This window comes from Excalfactoria chinensis, chromosome 1, assembly GCF_039878825.1.
Source record: "Excalfactoria chinensis isolate bCotChi1 chromosome 1, bCotChi1.hap2, whole genome shotgun sequence".
Taxonomy (NCBI): domain Eukaryota; kingdom Metazoa; phylum Chordata; class Aves; order Galliformes; family Phasianidae; genus Excalfactoria; species Excalfactoria chinensis.
In genome coordinates this window covers 23,371,881-23,391,867 of record NC_092825.1, presented here as the reverse complement: position 1 = coordinate 23,391,867, position 19,987 = coordinate 23,371,881, and the positions used below count along the sequence as shown (strand labels likewise).

The 19,987-nt window shown below is 43.8% G+C and overlaps 1 protein-coding gene across 2 annotated transcripts in view; it reads left to right on the top strand.

The window, feature by feature from the left end:
* The first annotated feature begins 1,479 nt into the window (after positions 1-1,479).
* Positions 1,480-19,987, top strand: part of MET (MET proto-oncogene, receptor tyrosine kinase) — an 87,407-nt gene continuing 68,899 nt past the window's right edge. The window contains exon 1 of one of the 2 annotated variants that reach the window (XM_072337474.1): positions 1,480-1,599. The gene's annotated coding sequence lies outside the window, so the exon portion shown is untranslated. Of the gene's footprint in view, positions 1,600-1,745; positions 1,859-19,987 lie in introns of those variants that run through there. The other variant, XM_072337483.1, reaches the window with a different exon arrangement.

Genomic DNA, 19,987 nt, shown 5'->3' with positions numbered 1-19,987 from the left:
ATTCTTTCAAAAGCAAGAAGAGAGATTCATCCAAATTTGTTGTAACAATATAGACGCGCACTAATGACCTGATCAGGAATCGAAGCCCAGTGAGCAGCCATGCATTTCCCACCAGGGGCTGACATTCTGCTTCTCAGCCTTCCTTCTCTGACTACTGTCGACTATTAATGGAACTAAAGGTCACCAAAGCATGGACAGGTTCCCAGTGCCTCCAAACAACAGGATGGCATCACTCAGAATATTGCATCACTGGTTACTTGTTAGCAATTTCAGCTCTCATGGCACTGAAGAGACAGGCTTTGTTTTCTCTTGGTGCAGCTTTTCTGTGTTGCTAACTCACACTGGGCAAAGAGACGGGAAGCACAGCCCTCCTATAGGCGCTGCACCACTTTTATTGCCACGCGCTCTTCTTGCTATCTGTTGTCAGTAAAAGATACCGCGGAGGAAGGATTTCACAAGTTAAACATGTAAAAGGTTACACGCTGTCTCAATTACATGTCTGTGTTTGCAGGGAATTAGTTTATAGCTGCGTTCCACGTCTTTATCACCGCTGCCAAAAGCTCAGAGGAAAAAGAGACAGGCAAACTGCGAGCGCTGCTGCAGCAGATTGGTGGCAGGGTGGCTGGCTGCTGCTGGAAGCACCATGCTGATGTACGGCTCTCTGTGCACACACGTCACACGGGCAGCCCGGGCCTACAGCAAACACATGCAATGCTTTATTTGATTTTCCTTTCAAAACGTTTTGAAGGAAGGGCTGACATTTTTCCCATGGTTAATCATGGAACTGGGCACCACTTTGTGCAGTTCCTCTCACTTTACTCATCCAAAACATTCAACGGTCCAAACGGTGTGATTAAGGGAAGGAGAAACGGGGCCAAAAAAGGAAACGTAAGGAGGGAAAATAGATGTCTCCAATAACTTCTATCAGAACGTGAAGCACTTTGCTTAAAATCTGCTTTAAATCAGGAGCTGCTGAAATCCATCAGCCTGAGGAGGTGGCTCTTGAGTGAGGGCCGGGCTGCTGGCATCGCTCCATGCCTCAGTTTCTCAGCACCCGTGGGAGACACCTCGTGGGCCTGGAGGGAGAGCCCCAGCGCTGGGCTTGGAGCCTGGGGGATGACGTGAGGAGGCAGCTCGGTGCTGTCTGCCCGTGTGCAGCGAGGCCAATCACACCGAGCTACAGCTCGACAGCTGCTCAGGCGTTGACACCGCGACGCGGTCGGTGGGGGCTCAATGCTTTTGCCACCGTGCGGGGCCGGGACAGGAGCGCAGGTGGCTCGGCCTTCCCTCCCTCCCTCCCTTCCTCTTAGGTGGGATTTTATCATCCCTCGGACGCAGTCTCTGTCCCTGCCGGGAGAGGAACGGGGAGCGCCATCCACACGTTTGGGGAGCCCTCTTCCTCTTTCCCCCCCACCGACAGCCGCGCTGCGCGCCGCGGTGAGTCACCGGCAGGTCAGCCCCGCGCCTAGGGGCGGAGAGACCGAGGGGACCGCCGCCGTACCGCTGGGAGCCGCCACCAGCGCGCCGGAGAGAAGAGCCGCCCCGCAGCTCAGGTGCCGGCCGGGAGGCCCCCGCCCGCAGCACCGCACAGCAGCCCAGGTAGGGACGGCAGCACGGGGAGCGCGACCGGACAGGGGGCTCGGAGAGGAGCGGAGGAAGGGGGCAGTCCCGGGGCGCGTAGGTGTGCCGGGCTGCGCCCCGCCCCGCCCCACCCGGCCGGGCTGCGCCCCGCCCCGCCCCACCCGGCCGGACTGGGCCGGGCCGAGAGCCGGAGCGGGGAGCGGTTGCCCGCCCGCCTGCCGTAGCGCTCGCCCCTCCGGCGGCGGTGCCGCTCCGCAGCGCTGCTCCGGCCGCCGCGGTAAGAGCGGGGCGAGCTGGAGGGAATGGGAATGGGAACGGGAACGGGAATGGGAGTGGGGTGAGGTGGGGGAGGACGGGAGCCCCGCCCGGGAACTCGGCGCCCACTGCGCTCCCGGGGCACGGAGCTCCGCGCCGGGCGGGGCAGGTGAGCGGGGCCGAGGCGGCTCGGCCGGTGCCCCTTCCCAGCCCCGGGGACGCACCGGCCCCGCCGCCGTTCCGACCCGCGGGTGCGAGCTGCTGGGGATCCCCGAGTTGTGCGGTTGTACTTCGCGGTTCTGTGGCGCTTACGGTCCTTCTCGCGGAGGAATTGCTTCGGCTTTATTTATTTATTTTGAAAAGCGGGATTTGCTGAAAATAGGCAACAATTCGCGGCGTGTGATAGCGTTCCCCCGCTGTTTCCGTGCCGGCATTGAATGAGGTGGTCGCTGGCTTTAAAAGTACCGCATGCACTCCTCAGGAGCCGCAAGTTGCACGCGTGCATCCTAAACCGGAGGGCTGCTAACCGAGGAGCGGTGGTGTTGAACAAACCGCGCGTGTGTAACCTGCAGGAGGCTCCTCTGGCTGCGGCTCCTGCTCTCCCCAAAGAACCTGTGCACGTGTCGTGCTTCATCCGCTTTCATTTCCAAAGCGCTTTTTGCGTTGTCCACCAGCGAGTTCCTATCTTTATTTTTTGGAACGCGAGCAGTTTCTGCTGGTAGCCGGGTAAGGGAAAGCGTCTCGCACGTCTCTTCAAGAGCCGGCTCGGTGTTTACAGATCACAGGCTGAGCAGCAAAAAGCTCTGCTTATGGCAGGAGCTGCGCGTGGAAAACAAAGTAACTTGCAGAGTGACTGTATCGCTTGTTCTTTGTGTGCCCTGCTGCCTTCAGCGCTGCGTGCTTCCTTCTCTGCCTGTGTCCTAAAGCAAACTGAATCACTGGGGGAAAGGAATACTTTGTAGAACACTCATCTCCCTATTTACAGCATGGTAAATCAGCGTTTTACCCTCACTGTTGAGTAGGGATTGTCTGTTATCCTGTAGGGCTCTTTCTCCTTTCCATTTTTCCTTTCCCCAAAGGATGAATGCTGTGTCGCAGCTCCTCACCTGTAAGCCAGGTTGCACATGCTGGGACTCAAAGGGGGCTCCTGGGGGTGGCTGGGGAGCAGCAGTGCTACCTGCAATGGATGGAGAGACTGACTTGAGGTGGGCAGCCAGAGCCCAACCTCAGCTGGGGTTCAGGGAGCAGCTCACAAACACAATTGAGTAGCCAGTGTTGTCCTGCAAGAAGTACCTTTCCCATGCTGGTTTTCATGTAGCTCTGTAGTACCTTAGCTGTTGACCTGCAGCTTCCTCCTGCTGGCCCAACACAGTGAAGAGAGCAGCCCGCCTTCTGTGATCCACAAGTGACTGTTCTGTACTTTCCAGTTCCAACGGGAAATATGAAGCCTCACACCTCCCAGAGCTTGCTTGCAAGCAGCTCACACCACTGGCTGCATGCACAGCCACTGTGGGCACCCACTGCTGGCCAAACACGGGCTAGGCTGGTGGGAGAGTCCACACCTCTCATGGCTGTTTATGCTCCATGGTGCTGGTGTGTTCAGACTTCGTTCCCTGCAGACAGAAAGAGAGGGGAGGGGCTGCATCTCTATATATGCTTGTGCAGTGTGTAGCAGAGGGGAAATCCTGCTTGGGCTCTCCCTGCTCTGCAAAAGCACTCATCATATCTTGAATGGGAAAGCACCAATGTCCTCTGAAACAACCTGGGCAGGAAGGTGTTACCCAGAAGGGAGCTGCAAGGGAGGTGTGAGGAAGAGAGCTGCTGTGTGATGCTTCAAACAAACCTTCCTGAGATTATGGTTTGCGACCATACCTCGGTGGCTGGTTCCTGTGAAACTCTTGTGCCCAGGCTTCCCACCCCCACGTCCCCACCTCTGCCTCTGAGCTGTGCTCTCAGCAGCGGAACCATCAACCTGTACATCTTGTCTGCTGTGGTAACAGCCCATGATTGCCTCCTACATGAAGGCTTGCAGTCCATAGTTAAGCCCAGAAAACTCACCACCCATGGTCACACCACAGCAGCTCCAGTGCAGCCCCCTGTGGTGTGCCATTGCTGGGAGCAGGGCCATAGCCCTGCAGGAGCACCACAAGTGGTGTTTCCCTGTGTGGTTTGCCTGACCCCAATGGAACCGCCACACCAGGAAAAGGTGTCTGTTGTTCCCTCTTGTTAAAATGTGTTTTTCTTGGCAATGGTTTTAACGAATCTCTATCTCCTACATGCTGAGTGATGCCAGCATGTTACCAGAAGCCATTTTTAAATCAGTTTCCTTACCCAGGGGAAATGCAGTATAGACAGGGCCTTCAGGAAGCGAATAATTAGGTGACCTTTTCCCCCCCAGAATATCAGGTCTGTTTTATGTAGAGCTGTTTGAAGTCACACAAATTCTCATTACTCTCCAAATCTCTAACCTTGCCTTGTTTAAGGTACCTTTTAGGAAATCAAATCAGTGTTTCAATCTAATTTCTGAAGGCATTCAAACACGTGGTATGTGTGCTAACTTGTTTCCTCCAGCATTAAAAAAAATCTAGCAAATTGCCAAGCTATTTGCCTTCAGGAAAGCTATGGTGTCGTACAAGAAGATAAAGTACTTTTTCCTCCAATTTCAAACAGTAAAAAGACAAAGGGAAGGCAAAGTTATCAGACTACGTTGGCCTCGGATAGAACTCCTTTGAAGGCAACAGCGCTACCAAGTAGATGGACACCTGGAAATGGAAGCTTTTTGATCTGTTTTGGAACTTTTTTAATTGCTCTGTAATCCCTTTCCATCTCTGGATGGTGACTCCTGCCTCAGTCAGACCTTCTTTGAGTTGTCTGTGATTGAGGGCACTGAATATCAGAGTGGAAGATGGGAGCAGAGTGGAAGGTCAGGCGGGTTTGTAGCAAGGCTGATGTCAGTGGTGGAAGAAAGTGAAGGCAGTGGCTGCATACATGTGTGTAACATCAGGGCTTTTTCTTTTTCAAGCAGGTGTCAACAGTAGGAAATTTTCTGTAATTGTCTGGAGTTTAATAAGCTCAAAATACTTAAGCAGGATGCTTTTTTTTTGTGCATCTCACAGCTCTGTGATACCCTTCTGCTTGTCCCAAGGAAATTAACACAGTGTTGCCCTTTTGTGTGGAAGATGGTAAGGAAGGGTCTTGTTGGAACTCGTGATCAATTCAGTTGCAAATGGGCGAGGAAGGAAAATTGCCTAATGCTTTCAGAAGATTTTCATTTTGCTCAAGTGTTCACACCATGGCCATCGCCATGGTATTTGATAGCTATCCATTTTGTTGTGTGTAGCGCAGCTTTAACCTCTGTTTGAGGGGTCACATCAGCATCAGCCTATCCCTTTTCCTGTAGTCACAGAGAACTAACAATCCTTATGTAAGTTGCTTTCCTTCAGTGCAGCTCCTTCATTTTGACGTTTATGCAACCAAACGGTATTGAAATCTTTTTGACAGGCACTGGTATGGTTTCTGAGAAGGATCAGTGACCTAGCTTGGCAAATATAAAAAAATCAGCAATGTAACTAAATAGGTGACGTTTATTGAAATTCCTCCTTTGTCAGAGAGCTACTTTCTTTCAAAAACATTGAGAACAGCAAGGGAGTGTGGCTGCAATTTGATTAAATCTACGCTTGTTACCGTTTGCCTTCTGCAAATTGATTCCCCCCCACCTACCTCTCAGCCCTACATGCGTATCGATTAACAGCCTTGCCCTGGCCCAACATGTGATGTCTGTGTGCTTGTACCTCCCATGCAAGTTGTGACAGGCTCCGAACCCTGTGAACTGACTATGCCCATGAGCTATTGGAATTGGAAGGTTACTTAGCAATTGTTTTAAGCTATATGATGACACATCTTTGAACCCCATTGTATGAAGGAAAAATACCTTCTGACTGGAGAGAGATTTCCTGTTTATGTGTGTGTTTGCTGGAATTAGGGCTTCCCCTGTGTGTTGGCAGAGTATTTTTTGTAATCCAAAATGGCAACACGGCAAGTCACCTACAGAGTTTATTTTTTGGACAGGATACAGATCTTTTATTTTTCCAAATAGAGTTACGGTGAAGCACTGGGGCCTCTCAATTACAATTCAACAAGCAGACTCAGTTAATTGAAGCTGCACAGTTATGAAGACAGATAGATTTAGGCAACAAGTAATTAACTTTTATTGACATTTTTATACAATGTAAATTGTTTGCTTCCCATGTGGGAAGCTTTTTTTTACTTCAGGCAGATGTTTTTTCAGCATAAGGATATGATATTGGCCAAATATATATTCTATGAAATGGTCAGAATCATAGCTTTGTTTGTGACCAAAGGGAGTCCTTTAAGAGCTTCTGGTTCTCTGTATGGAGCAAAAAGTGACCCAGTTACTAGTGTTTAAGCACAGGCCTGTCTGCAGGAGGGTTGCATGCAGTACTTGAGAGGCTTCCAGCTGTGTGGACATGAAGCTGACCAGAAAACAAACCCTATGTGGTGTTCCTGTCCCAGGTTTGCAGCATTGCTGCAGGCCTCTGCACCCTGCATGCCAAAGTCAGACCTCCTTGAGGGAGGAGAGCTGCTTCCACAAGACTCAAACCAGGCATTTTGCCTCTAACAGAAACAAGACCGGACCACCCTGAACTTCAGCAGTAAAGTTATCATTATTTATTAAATAGTCTTTTACGGTTTCTGGTTTGCTTCAACTGATGCTCATTTTAAACAACTGTCTGGTATGGGAGAAACCTGGACTGATGTGCTGATTATGCTGAGTGTTCCTTAGGGCCTAGAGCTGTGTAGCTTCTAGTGTGGGATGTTCTGGGCCTAGCGGTGCTGCCCATGCTCGCACTTGACAGAACACGTTCCATGTCAGAATTCCATCCCTTCCACCTCTTCTGCAGGGCTTCAGACCCACGAAAAGTGTAGGTCTCCAGCGTCTTGCTTTTTGTTCCTCCATTGGGATGATGCTGGTTGAATGATGCTGTGAACAAGGCCCCAAAGCTGTCAGTGTGTGCCATGCTATTGACTTTGTGGGTTCTGCGCTTTGCTGTGCATTGGGTGTGTTTGCACGGTATTTGCAGAGCAGATTTCCTCTCCTTCAGTTTATGTAGAAGATTGAGGTATCTTTCATCATATAAAATTCATTTAGCTTATATTTGTACAAATTGATAATTCCTGCAAGAACTGTTCGTTTCTATTTACAGAAAATCTGGAGTGCAATCTTTTCTGAGCATGTCTAATTGAGCAGATGAAAATACTTGCTAGCTACACTTAGATTTCCAAACTTACTTCTCCGTTACTTTATGATGTATTTCCTTTTTTCTTGTAATTTTTTTTAAGTTTGTTTGAACTTTATGTTGAACTTTTAGTTTACATTTTTTCCACGTTAAAAGAATTTTAACTAGCATGATTTCAACCTTACTGTAGATCTAGTTGCTTTTTATTACTTTGTTGCCATATTTACTAAGAGATTAGGATTTGCTTCCCCTGCCTCTAACGCCTTTCTTGAATGATCTTATGGAGATAAAGTTAGCAGGTTTATGAGTAACCTCAGGCTTGGAGAAAAAAAATCCCAAATCTGTGGGCTCTCCAGCAGTACACGATGAGAAGACAACATGGTTTGCTCTGCAAAACTGAAGCAACTTCACAAGCTTCTTCTTTTCAGCTACATGCTAGCGTAACTAAGGCTTGGTTTTCTATCTTTAAGATTCTTGCATAGTCAGAACTGTATCAGGCAATTGTAAATCCTCTTACATGTTACTATCTATCCCTATATCTGCAGTGATTTTATTATATCATTTTCTTGTTTGTCTAGATAACGTGTCTTCTCATCAAAAAATGCCAGTTTCTGTTAGCAACAGGAAAAAAAAGGGAGGCAGTTTTGCTGAAGACAATGAATGGTGTTGGTAGTTGAATTCATGTCAAAAGTAGATGAATTTCTCTTTCCTAATGTCATTGAAAATGTTAAATGAATTACTGGAGTTATATTCAGTTTTCCTGTTTACTTCTGGAAAGTGGATACTAATTTTAAATATTGTATATTACTGTCTTGCAAAATGTTTGGTTACAGTCCCTAGGTTTATTGCTTTTGTTCTTTAGAATATAGACCAGGATTTTTCTTGGGGGGTGGGGAAAAAAAGTGTTTCTTGTTAGTATACCTTTCTTACAAATTCCCATAGTTGGAGTAAAAAAACAAAACGCAAAATCACAATATTAATAATGCTTTAAAGTAGGTGGAATGGAATGCAAACAGTATTGTACTCCAGTGAAGCAATGAGCCAGCACAGAGTTCACTGTGATCATCTGCATCAGAGAATACAATTCAAATTACACCCTAAAAAATGTGCTTAGCACCCATTCAAATCAGTGGAAGATTCTGTTTGTTCGAGGCTGCAGTTTAGCCCACAGTAGCTGATAAAATTTTATCTTAACTGTTGTTTTACCCCTGTGATGAAGGGAAGCTTTGGCACACGTGTTGCTGTTGCCTTCCTGTATGTGCTCAAGGACTGCGTTGCCTGATAAGAGTTTTATCCTTGTTTGTGTTTGTAGGGCTTCCAAATGGCGAATCAGGTTGTTCCCCTAGGTTCTTACCTAAACTCAGGGTGTCAGGATTCAAATAAACAGAAGCTATGCAAGTACTGAGAACAGGTTAGAGGACCCACACTTGATCTAGGACTTCGCTTTTATGTATTGCTTTGTTTTCATCATTTCCTAGTATTTAGTTTATTAAGCACATGCGTTCGGATCTGAAATTCCTAAAAGGCTGGTTTTGCTGATATTGGAAACACTGCCCTTATAGATTCACCACAAAATGTGTCACAGCAGCAACATTTCACAGGGCCCTTTTGCCTTCTCAGAGGATTAAATAGTTCCTTGCCTGGGGATGTCCTCTTCTGTGACACTCTCCAGCTCCTGCCGACTCTGCATCTTGGCTCATCAGACAGATTTTCACAATGGGGAAATCCCACTGAATCTGCTCAACGTAGGAACCTTACTCAGTAACAGAAGCTGGGAGAGCTGAGAGCCAGGCAAAAGGTATTTAAAGCGTGCTACTGCGTGAAGTCAAAATATTCACAGGTGATGTTCTAATTGCAGAACTGATTCCTGTTTTTCCTGAGGGCTAAAAAAAGGAGAACACTGTGCGGGGTCATTATCAGTCAGAAGGACTGTTTGCCATTACCCTGGAGTTTTGTTTCATTCCGAAAACACATTTACAAAAATAAGCATGTTTGTTCTTCCCTAGATGTAAGCTGCCATGATAAGATCAGCTTTCGGATAGCTCAGAGATGTCTTTGCTGCTTCCTGAAAAATATTGCATGTTTTTTCATTTGTTTTCGCATTGAGAAGTTTTCATACAACATGCTTTGAAATAACTTCTTTAATGCAAATAATACCACATTTCTCTCATAAACCAACCATAATCTGGGCCAAACTCTGCCTGCAGATAAGCATGTGTGGCTTGTAAGGTTCCCCTGACTTTTGTAGGAGTGTTTCTTGCTTATCTGAGAGTATTAGCCTAAAATCCCTTCAGGGCACACAAAAAAAAGGTAACAAGCAGTGAATTGTTTTCACAGTACAAAAAGCCTTTCAGGAAGCAGCAGTGAGCAATATGAGATGGTAGAAAATAAGACAGTACCCATTTCCCTGTTGGAGAGTTGGTGTATCTTCTGCGGTCTTTGGAGGTGAATCTGAACATAGGTTATTTACTGAGACCTCCATTGCATGCTATTAATAGGGGTAAAAACCCACTGTTGGACTGGGCGTTGTTTATTGGGATTTTAAAGACATATGAAAAGATAATGCCTGCGTCCATTAGCTAGTTCCTTGGAAATGCCGTGTAGGTTAATTCAGTATTTCTTCAAAGCGTAATGATTTTCTTCATTAACAATATATAAGATTTTTAAAGATTTACTCTTCTGCACCTATCACCCCTGCTAAGTTATGCCTTCTGCATCTCAGTGCTTATCCTGTGTCATCTATTGCTCATTTTAAATGAGGTAATATTGAGATTCTGTCATGTCAACAGATCTTCTGCCTTTCAGGCTCCTTTAAGCACCATGTTTTCTAGTCCTTACTCAGCTAAACCATTACAGGAATCGATGAGAATATTGTTTGCATAAAGACTATGTGGAGTCCAGTCTTGGAGAAGGTGGCACCTTCACAGTAAAGGAATGTAACATAGCCAGACAAATGTTAGGCCTGAAATGAGGCTTTTGTGCAAACATCCAGGTGCATAACAGCTTTGATTTGCCCCACTCTCACCCCCAGCAGCTGTATCCTGTTCAGATTTCAACTGCTTGGGTGAGTAATTATTAATCATGTGTAGTCCGGTATTTACGTAGTTCTAAATAAGCACTGTAATGTAATTTGAATATTTTAACAGGAACAGGGATGTAAGAGTAAGTTCTTGTTATGGCAGGGGCCTTTGTTGGGTGCTTGAAGTATTGAACTTGGTGCAACAACTTCTTAAACAAACCTCACGCTCAAGAGTGATTGCTGTATTATAAAGTCCAGAATTAAAAACATGTATTAACTGACACTTCTGATTCTACCACTGTCATTTTATTTTCTTTCTGGATAAGCAAATCAAGCTTAAAATTATGGGGAAGATCCATGGAGGTTACTTTGGAATCTTAAATGGGGTTTAGAGTGAGTTCAGGGCACAAGTCCAAGGAAGGCATCCAAAAACCTAATGCTGTGCAGCCACAAAGCTCTCAGGTGCTTAGGTTAGCTGGTGTCTGCACTTGGTTCTGAATGTTCCCTGGATCTCATTTGAGCTTAAGCTCCAGAGGAGGAACTGACACGTAGGGCAGACAGATGCCCTCAGCCCCAGACAGGTAGCAGCTTCTGGCTTACCTCACATAAGGTCCTGAGACAGGACAGGGTGCAGACAGGTCCTGCTGCTTTAAGCACCCAATCCCACACAATAGTGACCCTTCTTCCCAGCTGGGCTATGGAGTTCAAGGACTGCTTTTAAACTTCATCCTCTGCCAAGAAGATTCACAGTCATACTTCCCACTGCCTACATCTTTGGGACAGGAGGAGAGGAGCAGCAGTGGCTTCCCAGCCAGCACCTGGCATCAGCACTGCCTCTCATGGCAAAAGAACAGGAAAGGGAAGGCAGTGGGGGAAAGCCAGGGCCTGGTCAAGGTTTAGACCTTTGGCCAGCTTATCTGTGAGGGAATGAAGGTCATGGCTTGTCCTGCAGCACTACTGCCAGCTCTGCCCCAGGCCCTGTGCTGTTGTCAGCCTGCCACCAAGTCCTTCAAGTTTAGGAGAAATTCTGCAGGAATGAGTTCTCTTATCTCTGTGTCTCCCTTGTGAGAAAGGTAAATACTCCCTGGAGTTTGGAAACGGACTCTTTGCTTATCTCGCAAGCTCCTGCGCTCTGGCTCCAGCTTTCCAGAAGAACCACTTTGGGGTCCAAACAAGATGCCTGAGTGATTCTGAGACCTGTGAGCAGGCCCTGTGTAAATGAGAAGCCCTGGCAGCAGTACAATTGCACATAAGCTCTTCAGCTGTCCCCCAGACGAGGAAAGGGAGAAGCAGCAAGAAAATTCATTTAGTCAAAACCAAACCAAAACAAAAAACAAATACAACAACAAAGAAGCCCCATCAAGCATGAAAAAAAAATCAACTGTCCCAGAAAACAGGACTTCAGGCCACTGAGCTTTTCAGCATCTTCTGAAGGTCAGCACAATATCTCAGAATGAAAGCTGGGGCAGAGAAGCCCTCACTGAGGGAGATCAGCCAAAAGGAAGCTGAGGCTGCTCCAGATCGGGCACTCTGCTGATTACAGCTGTGACACCATTGCCTCTGGTGAGAGCCAGCGTGTCAGATAGGCTGGTCTCAGGCCATTTTGGGATTTATGAATACCAATACAGTGAAGTCCTTGGAAGCAGTTCATGAATCACAGGTTCACAGCAAGGCAGCAGTTTTAGCCAATGAGCCATCATTTAACTCAGTTTCTAAACTGAGTGAAAGTAGGGCATCAGTTAAAGTGCATTGGAATAACATAATCTTGCAGTGACGAGAGCGAGGTCAGCATTAAAAAGAAAAGGTCACAACCTCCTAACCAAACACAGATGTGAAGTGAACACTGTCCTTGACATTGCTGTTTGATTATCATTGAACTGCTATGAAGCTAGGTAGACCACCAAATTATTAACGTGACTGTCAGATAAAGGATGTATTCTGCTAAGCGAATAGTTCATTGCTTCCACTAGCTGTTTACAAACACAGACAATTTAGCTTGGTCTGTAAGGACAGCACCACATTTTTTTACATGGGGCAAAGAGTATTTAGCTAGTGTTAGACAGGGGCAGTTTGTATTTGGTAAGGCTAGTTATCTCTGATAAGTTAGATTATTGTGATTTAACTGTAGTAGAGGAGCCAGACTGGACCTGGAAGGTGTGAAGTCTGCTTTCTAGCCCTACACTAAATACAATACATGTGGGTAAACCACAGTATCAGCACAATGGGCTGTGCCAGGCCAATTTGGCTCTGCAGCTTCTCAAAATCTCCAAATGCAAGGAGCAGGCTTTGGGGTAAACCAAAGCTCTCTGTGCAGTACTTCAGAAATCATGCATTTTCCAGATGTCTGTCACCCGAATAGTCCAGGCCTCAGCAGAGGAGAGCTGAGTGACCCATTTCAGCCCTCTGAACCTCTGTGTTCATCTCCTCCTGAAGATGTGCTGATCTCACAGGGACCCGCCGTGAACTTTGACCACAACACCTTAGCTTGATGAGATACGTATCAAGTAGGGTGTCAGCAGCCTATTGGAAATCCTTGACCCTGGGTATTTGTCACTAATTTGCCGTGTGGCCCTTGGAGGCATATTGACAGAGAAGGGTGAAGCCGTGGCACCCAGCAGCATGCTTTATGTGTGCTGCAGAGCAAAAAAGCTGCTGCCTGACACCACCTTGTCAGTTCTCTCTCTCTCTCTCTCTCACACACACACACACACACACACACATATGCACACCAAAAACAAAAAGCCACCACCAACAAAAAACCCACACCAGAGCCAGCATGATTTCTTTTGCCTGCTATAGTAGGTATTCATACATTCATTCCTCACTGGAGGAATTCAAGGACCTGTTGGGGTTTTGCTGCTATTATTATTATACTTAAATGTTTACTATGACATTAAAAGGAAGCTTGATGACATGATGCACAAGTAAATATTTTAGTACTGATTTCATGTCCTATACTTTGTCATCTCTATCTATTGATGCAAAGAAATTTTATTAATCTTTTTTTAAAAAAGATTAATGTTTGGCTATGGAGTTATTGTCTCAGGGACTCATTAGAACCATTAGCACCAGATAACAATTAAACTGCAGGAAACGCGCTGCGTCAAGATCATTTATAATTGCTGTTAGAACATTTAGATCAAATCTGTGTGCTGTCTTGGTTACTCACTGCTATCTGCCTTTTAATCTTTCTCATTTTATGACCCATGCCTTTCCTTTAATTATCACACTATGGAAGGCTGTTAGTTTTTACTGCAAGAGGGAAAAGGCTCCCAAAAGTTGTTCTATGTTTCAAAACATGAATTCAGGTAGATAGATGATATAACCATAAAACAGGAAATCTAAGTAAGTGCTGGGAGAATAGTCAAGGGAATTGAGCTAAAAGTGTGCTTATGGACAGATTTCCAACTTGGCTTTTTAAGAAAGGAGAAGCTACATTCTAAGAAAATTACACTGTCCCTATTCTTTGCAGACAACCACAGAATGCCTAGAATCTTGCTAAAAAGCTGATCAACAGGGTCAGCTCAGAAAAACTGCTTCCTCCTACTCTAAGGTATTATGTTTTTATACTGACCAATAAGGTACTTGAGTCTTTAACTGAGGTTGCATGTGCCTCAGTCAGCTGGGGCACATAGAATCACAGAATGGCCTGGATTGAAAAGGACAATAATGATCTTCTAGTTTCAACCCCCCTGCTTTGTACAGGGTTGCCAACCACCAGACCAGGCTGCCCAGAGCCACATCCAGCCTGGCCTTGAATACTTTCAAGTTATACCTCAAGTTTCCCATTTAAGTGTTATGTGCTTAAATATTTCCTGAAGTGCAGAATACCAGCATGGACATTTGTACTTATCTCAAATGGCTAAAGTTCTGCTTATGTAGTAAAAATACACTGAGATGCATTAGCAAATAGTCCAAATAAAAGAAAAATTGAGAGTGAAAGCCAAATATCTCCATATTCACTCTACTGAAACAGATAACAACCCTAATATGGGTTATTGTTTGTGACATGTAAAATAACAAATACAACATCTTATTCTGCTCCCCTACAGATCTCCTTTTCTGCTTGAACTAGATGTTTGCACTAAGATGTTCACACAAGGGTTATCAGACAGATTTGTTTGATGCGAATGTGGAGTTTAGGTCTGTGTTAGAACTGAACTTCTCTTACTGCTGATAACAGCGGTAAAGAGCCACAGTACCGTCCCAGGTATTTTGTTAATGAAGATCTACATTTTCTGACTTGCATCGAGATGAATATAGTGGATCAATAATGCTGTGCTGTGCAGACTCTAATTTCTATTTTCACACTATTGTCAAACAATACAATTATTTCAAAGAAGTCCTTCCATCTGTGTGCTTCCAGATGTGAAAAACAGTCCATCTGAATGTAAAGATCCAAATCCATCTTGAAATATGTGTGAACAAGCAATGAGAGATCTATCTTATTCTAGTTATCTCTGCCCTGTTCTTCAATTATTCTTTGTATAGTTTGAACTCCTTTTTTAGTTCCTGTTAACAATGAATTTGATTCCTCAGTCCTTAGAATGACTTCCTCACTTGGGAAATCTTACTGAATTACAGCAACTGCTGTATTCCACCTTTTAAAGTAGACTTCCTGATCGAGGTGTAACTCTTGATCTTCTCCACTCGCTTGTAATGTATCAGTGAGCATTTGCTGAGGTTCATCATGAAAGACCCTGTAGTGTCATTATAGCTCATCATATCAAAGGCAATTAAATAAATCTGGTTGTGCTACACACCCAAGATGTATGCTGGTGTTAAGATCTGCTGCAAGTTTCCAAGAAAGCACTCTGCGTTTGGTGTATGCAGGATATCTACAGATAATTAATGATAAGTGAGTGTAAGAATACCATTTTCTCCTTTGCAAAGGATACGTTTATTTTTTTCTGTTTTGATGCTAGTTAAGACTGTCAGACAACAGAAACACTTCTGTTGTAAGCTGCTGTGAAATATAATGGTATGTTGGATACACTAATGGACCGTGTATATTAGAGTATATTTTATGCAGTGAGACTTTAGATTGCTCCTTTATATCTGAATACTGTAAGAAAGAGCTTGCAGATCAGCTGAATGTGCCAGTGAAAGCAATTTCTTCTGACACACACCACCACGCTGGAGTTATGGAGGGTTTATTTAATGGTAGATCCTCTAGCAATTGCCTAGGCTGTGCCCTGCCCACCAGTTCTTCATTCAAATCCATCTTACATGCTTGCATACAGTATGGCTACCTCCTAGCATTCCACAGAAACCTCTTGATTTGAGTTAATTTGTAACATACATCACAGATACTAAATACTATTTACTCTTTGCAGTGGGGAGCTGAATTACATTAGAGCATATATTAGCCTGCAGAAAAGTTACGTTCTCATCTCAGAATGAACAACTTAAATAAGGAAAATGGGGTGAAAGTAGGACAAGAAAATATGGATTTGAACTCAAATAGTTAATCTGGGTTAAACTCAGGGATCTGTTGTATGCTTGATGCTGAGTTGCACAAATTTCCTTATTCTCTCAGTTGTACTCATGGTAGCTAATTCAGATTAACAATTCTAAATTAGGAATGTTTTCAGTCTGTGGATGTAGGAAAGAGAAAATCAGCTTCAATCCTTTCTACAGTTGCAATTGGTTAATTGAAAAGTCTGTTGAAGACATGCCCACTGTAAACTTGCTTTGTTAAAGCTGGTGCTGATGTTGTGACAGATTTGCTATAACAGATTAAGATTGGATGGATGAAGCTGTTATCATCTCCTCCTCTTATTTGTCCTGTCCTTTCAAGTGATGCTGCTGTCTCCATGGCAGGGCATGTGATCTGTGGGGAATCAGGTCCTGAACTGACACAGTTTTCAGTCTAGAACTGCAAAGCAAGCTGAACTCTTAGGAACAGTAATCATTGTGGTTATCCTACATGTATCTGCCATCAAAAGTCTGTCAGAGCCCACAGTAACAAGATGTACTATTCTGTTGGGGGGAAAATACAGAAATATACTACCAAAATTTAATTTTTAAAAATGTGAAAAGGCTACTTTTCATTCTATGTTTGGTAACAGTAGGGTTTGTGAAGTAAGAATTTACGTGTTTTTGCTGTATCTAACCTGAAATAACCTGAGGAGTCAGCATATTCTTGTAAGAGCATGCCATTGTACACTGTATGTAGGATAGACAGGGACCTTTCCACTTCTGTAATATGATAAGAAAAGATGAGGTGCACTAAGAAATCTGCCAAAGCCTTTCATTCGTGCCTGTGTGCTGTCTTAACCTGTGCAGTTCTATGGAGTGCTTTATGATCAGATTTAATGGGATTTGTGTTGTTGAAATGAGGGCTGGTAAGATGCATACAGCTCTGTTTTCTGACTTCTTTGCAGAAGATAGCTTGAACGTTATTTAATAGTTATTCCAAGTCTGGCTTGTTGGTGCTCTGGCCAACACCAGCATGGAGAGACATGATGTTCAGTGTTTTTAAATTATCACCCAACCTCAAATTAGGGAAGCTCATAGAAAAGAGATTGCCATTGGGAAGCTATTAATGGGATACTCAAGACCAAACCTGACGAGAATCATCATCCGTAACACTGGAAGTTTCCAGGCACACTAATATGATGCATCATTACTAGCCATGGTTGCAACAGTTGACCAAAATCTGTTTTCTCATCAGTTATACAAGCTAGTGCCTGCTGAGAGATGGAAAAATGAGCACATCATGACACAGGCTTTGAAAATATCTCTTACAAAAGGCATAATCCATCCACAGCTACTGCTTGTGATAGTTATCACAGGCCAAAGCTTACAAGTCTTCAGTAGACACATGAAAGAGTCACTGACATGGAAGTCACAGAAAGGTCATGAAAGCATCCATCATTCAAATCAAGAAAAGAAACAAAGAGATTGCTTGTTTTCCTTTTCCAGCTCACAGACAGCAAATAATTATTTGACCCAAATTTAGAAAGAAAAGTGTATCTTTTACCACAAGTATTTTGGTTCAGATTGAGCAAAATGCTAAGTGCTGAAGTTCATTGCATTTGAGTCTGTGCTTAGGAGATCTGGGACTGTTGGATGTTTAAAATAGGTGGTACTAAATTCTTAATTCTCCAGAGTTTTCCTGCTTCTCTAGGATGTATTCAAGTGAAGTATGTTTGCAATTACCTGATTTGGAGTTTGCAAAAAGAGACTCTATGCTAGGAGCAGTGATTCTGGAACAGAGAAGGACTCTGGGTCAAATTAAGATAAAAAGAAGGCACTGAATGTCACAGGTCTGGACACAGTACTCCAAGTAGGGTCACATGAGGGCAGAGCAGGGGGGCACAATCACGTCTCTCACCCTGCTAACCACCCTTCTTTCAATGCAGTGCAGGATATAACAGAGTTTGGGATTCCCATAGGTGGGATTCTGCATATTTCTGTCTAGGAGGTTGACTGAAACACCTTGAAAACATACAGAGAAGGACAAAATGAGAGCAAAGTTATTCATCACTCACATTTTCCTTCTCTTTATGATGAAATGCAGCACCTATTATTCCCGTTATCTGCTGCATTATGCTGAATCCCACCCTTGTTTTTGCTGCTGAATGCTTTGTTTTGTATCTCGATTGCTAGAAGAGTTGAAGAAGGAACTTTTCTGTCTCCAGAGCACAGATTCTAACCAGTGCTCTTTCAACAACTGAATATAAGTTGAGGATATTGACCTCACACCCCAAGATGTGGCTTGAGGGAAAGAGAATATTCCAGTCTGTATTTATTGCTCTGAAGCCCTCTGAAGTGCACACTGAAGTTTGCTGTTTTACAGCTAGGGACCCCCTTTTAAGAGTCTGGAAGAACAGGTGAAGTCTGAGGGATTCTATATGGACATACTGGTTGGGAAATTATTTAGGAACATGCTAAAACAAGAGCATGGCACCAAATACACTGGTACTTGGAAGGAGGTACTTGAAGGAGGTACTTGGTTGACAAGTAACCCTTTTCTTTATTCCTGTAACAGCATTAAACTGTCCTCATCGAACTCTTGTCCCACTTATTGTATTTCTTCCTCTTTCAGAGTTACAGAGATAACTTGGGTTAAAATTGATGATGTAGAGAATATATTTGCTTCTGTGTTGTGTCAGAAAGAGAGCACTTTTGGAATTTTCAGCTTAATCTATTATTTGTCAGAACATGTTGACTTGTCAGAACTGAATGCAGGAATGTATAACAGAGTTTTTGTGCAGTTTCTCAGGGTGGAAGTGCTGGCTAAAAGGAGGTAGACAGTTGGACTGTTTTCCCACTCCTCCCAGCTCAGCACCGATGGTGCAGGGACGTGAACATGGTTGTTCTTGGATCGCATGAAGCTTTTGGGTGTTTCACAAACTTTGAAAGCTCTTGGTTTCATCCCAGTACAGAGCAGGAAAAAGTCTGTAACAGCAAGAAGTTTCATGGGATGAGAAAACAGTTCCCTGCCCTATAAAATATAAAGTCAGCATTATGTGTACTGTGGCTGTTTCCTAATTACAAATTCCTGTTCTTTTTTATTATTATTGTTTTGAAAATATTTGGCTATTTTTCAGAATTGTTATTACTGATTAATATAAAATAATAATAATAATAATAATAATAATAATAAAGGTTTCTGGAAAGAAAGACCTTCATTTCTCAATACCAAAAGTGTGAATTGTCTTTACCAGCCAGTACTTGCAAACAGCCTGTGTTTCTGAGGTTTATCCCAGTCCTCGATTATGACTCTTATCAGATAATGGGGAGAAAGAACAAGTCCTTGTTTCTAAAACCTATTATTCTGTGTAATCAGTGAGGTAAGCCAGTGAAAGAATTCAGTAGATGCTGAAGCAAAATGTCACAAGGAATGCAGGAAAATTATCGATGTTTAAATCGTTCATAAAAAAACACTGAATTTATAGCTGAAAGAGTTCTGTCTGAATGAAATATAATTAAACATAGCAATCCTGATTTCTACTCTTAATTTGCAATTTTCAAGGTCATCTATTTTGAATCCTTTAAGCATTTCTGTGTTAGTGACAACTGCTTAGCTATATCCAAACTATAAGGATTTTCCCAAAGCACGTGATCATATTGCTGTTAGAATGCATAATTGTTTTCTCCACGAAGGAGCTAAATTTGGCTTAACAACTGTGTCATGGCATTAACAGAAAATGTCTGGTGTGACGGGGCACAGTGTGGACACTGCACCAAAAACTCATAACCACAGCTCATTTCATTGATCTTCCAGGGGGGTGAAATATCACACTAGTCATCTGCCTTTGGTTTTCAAAGCCACATCAAACAATTGCATGGAAAAATAAAAAAAGGAAAGTGCCAGGTTTTTTGATTTCATCAGTTAATGGCTGCAGGTCACTTGATACCCCTTTGTTTGAGAAACAGTGATATGCCTGTATCTTCTAAAGGTTCACCAGAGTGACTTATTGCTGTGGTACAAGGCCTAAAATAAAACTTGCACATGCCAGGCACCACATGATGCATAAAATATTCTAACAATATATTACAAAACCTTGTCAACGCTTGGGAAAATTACTATTCTAAGAAGTAGAGTTGGCTGAAAAAAACATTCTTCTTCCAAAATGGGCCCTAAGGAAAGATCTCGAGGGAGAGAGGAAAGGGGTTTTTCCTTTGTTCTTATGGAGAAATGTCTCTTCCATGGTTAATCAAAAATGCAAGAGAATAAAAGAGAAGCCCAATCCCAGCTCAGATATGTATATTATTTAATCTCTTCTATTTCTTATTTTCGAACAGCTGTGCTAAGAAACATTCCAGCCCTTTAGGGTACTTGCCAAGTATCTTATATCCACACACTAAAATACTATATCTGCTTTGTGTGCATTGTGAATGTCCTGAGGACATTTGCTTTCAG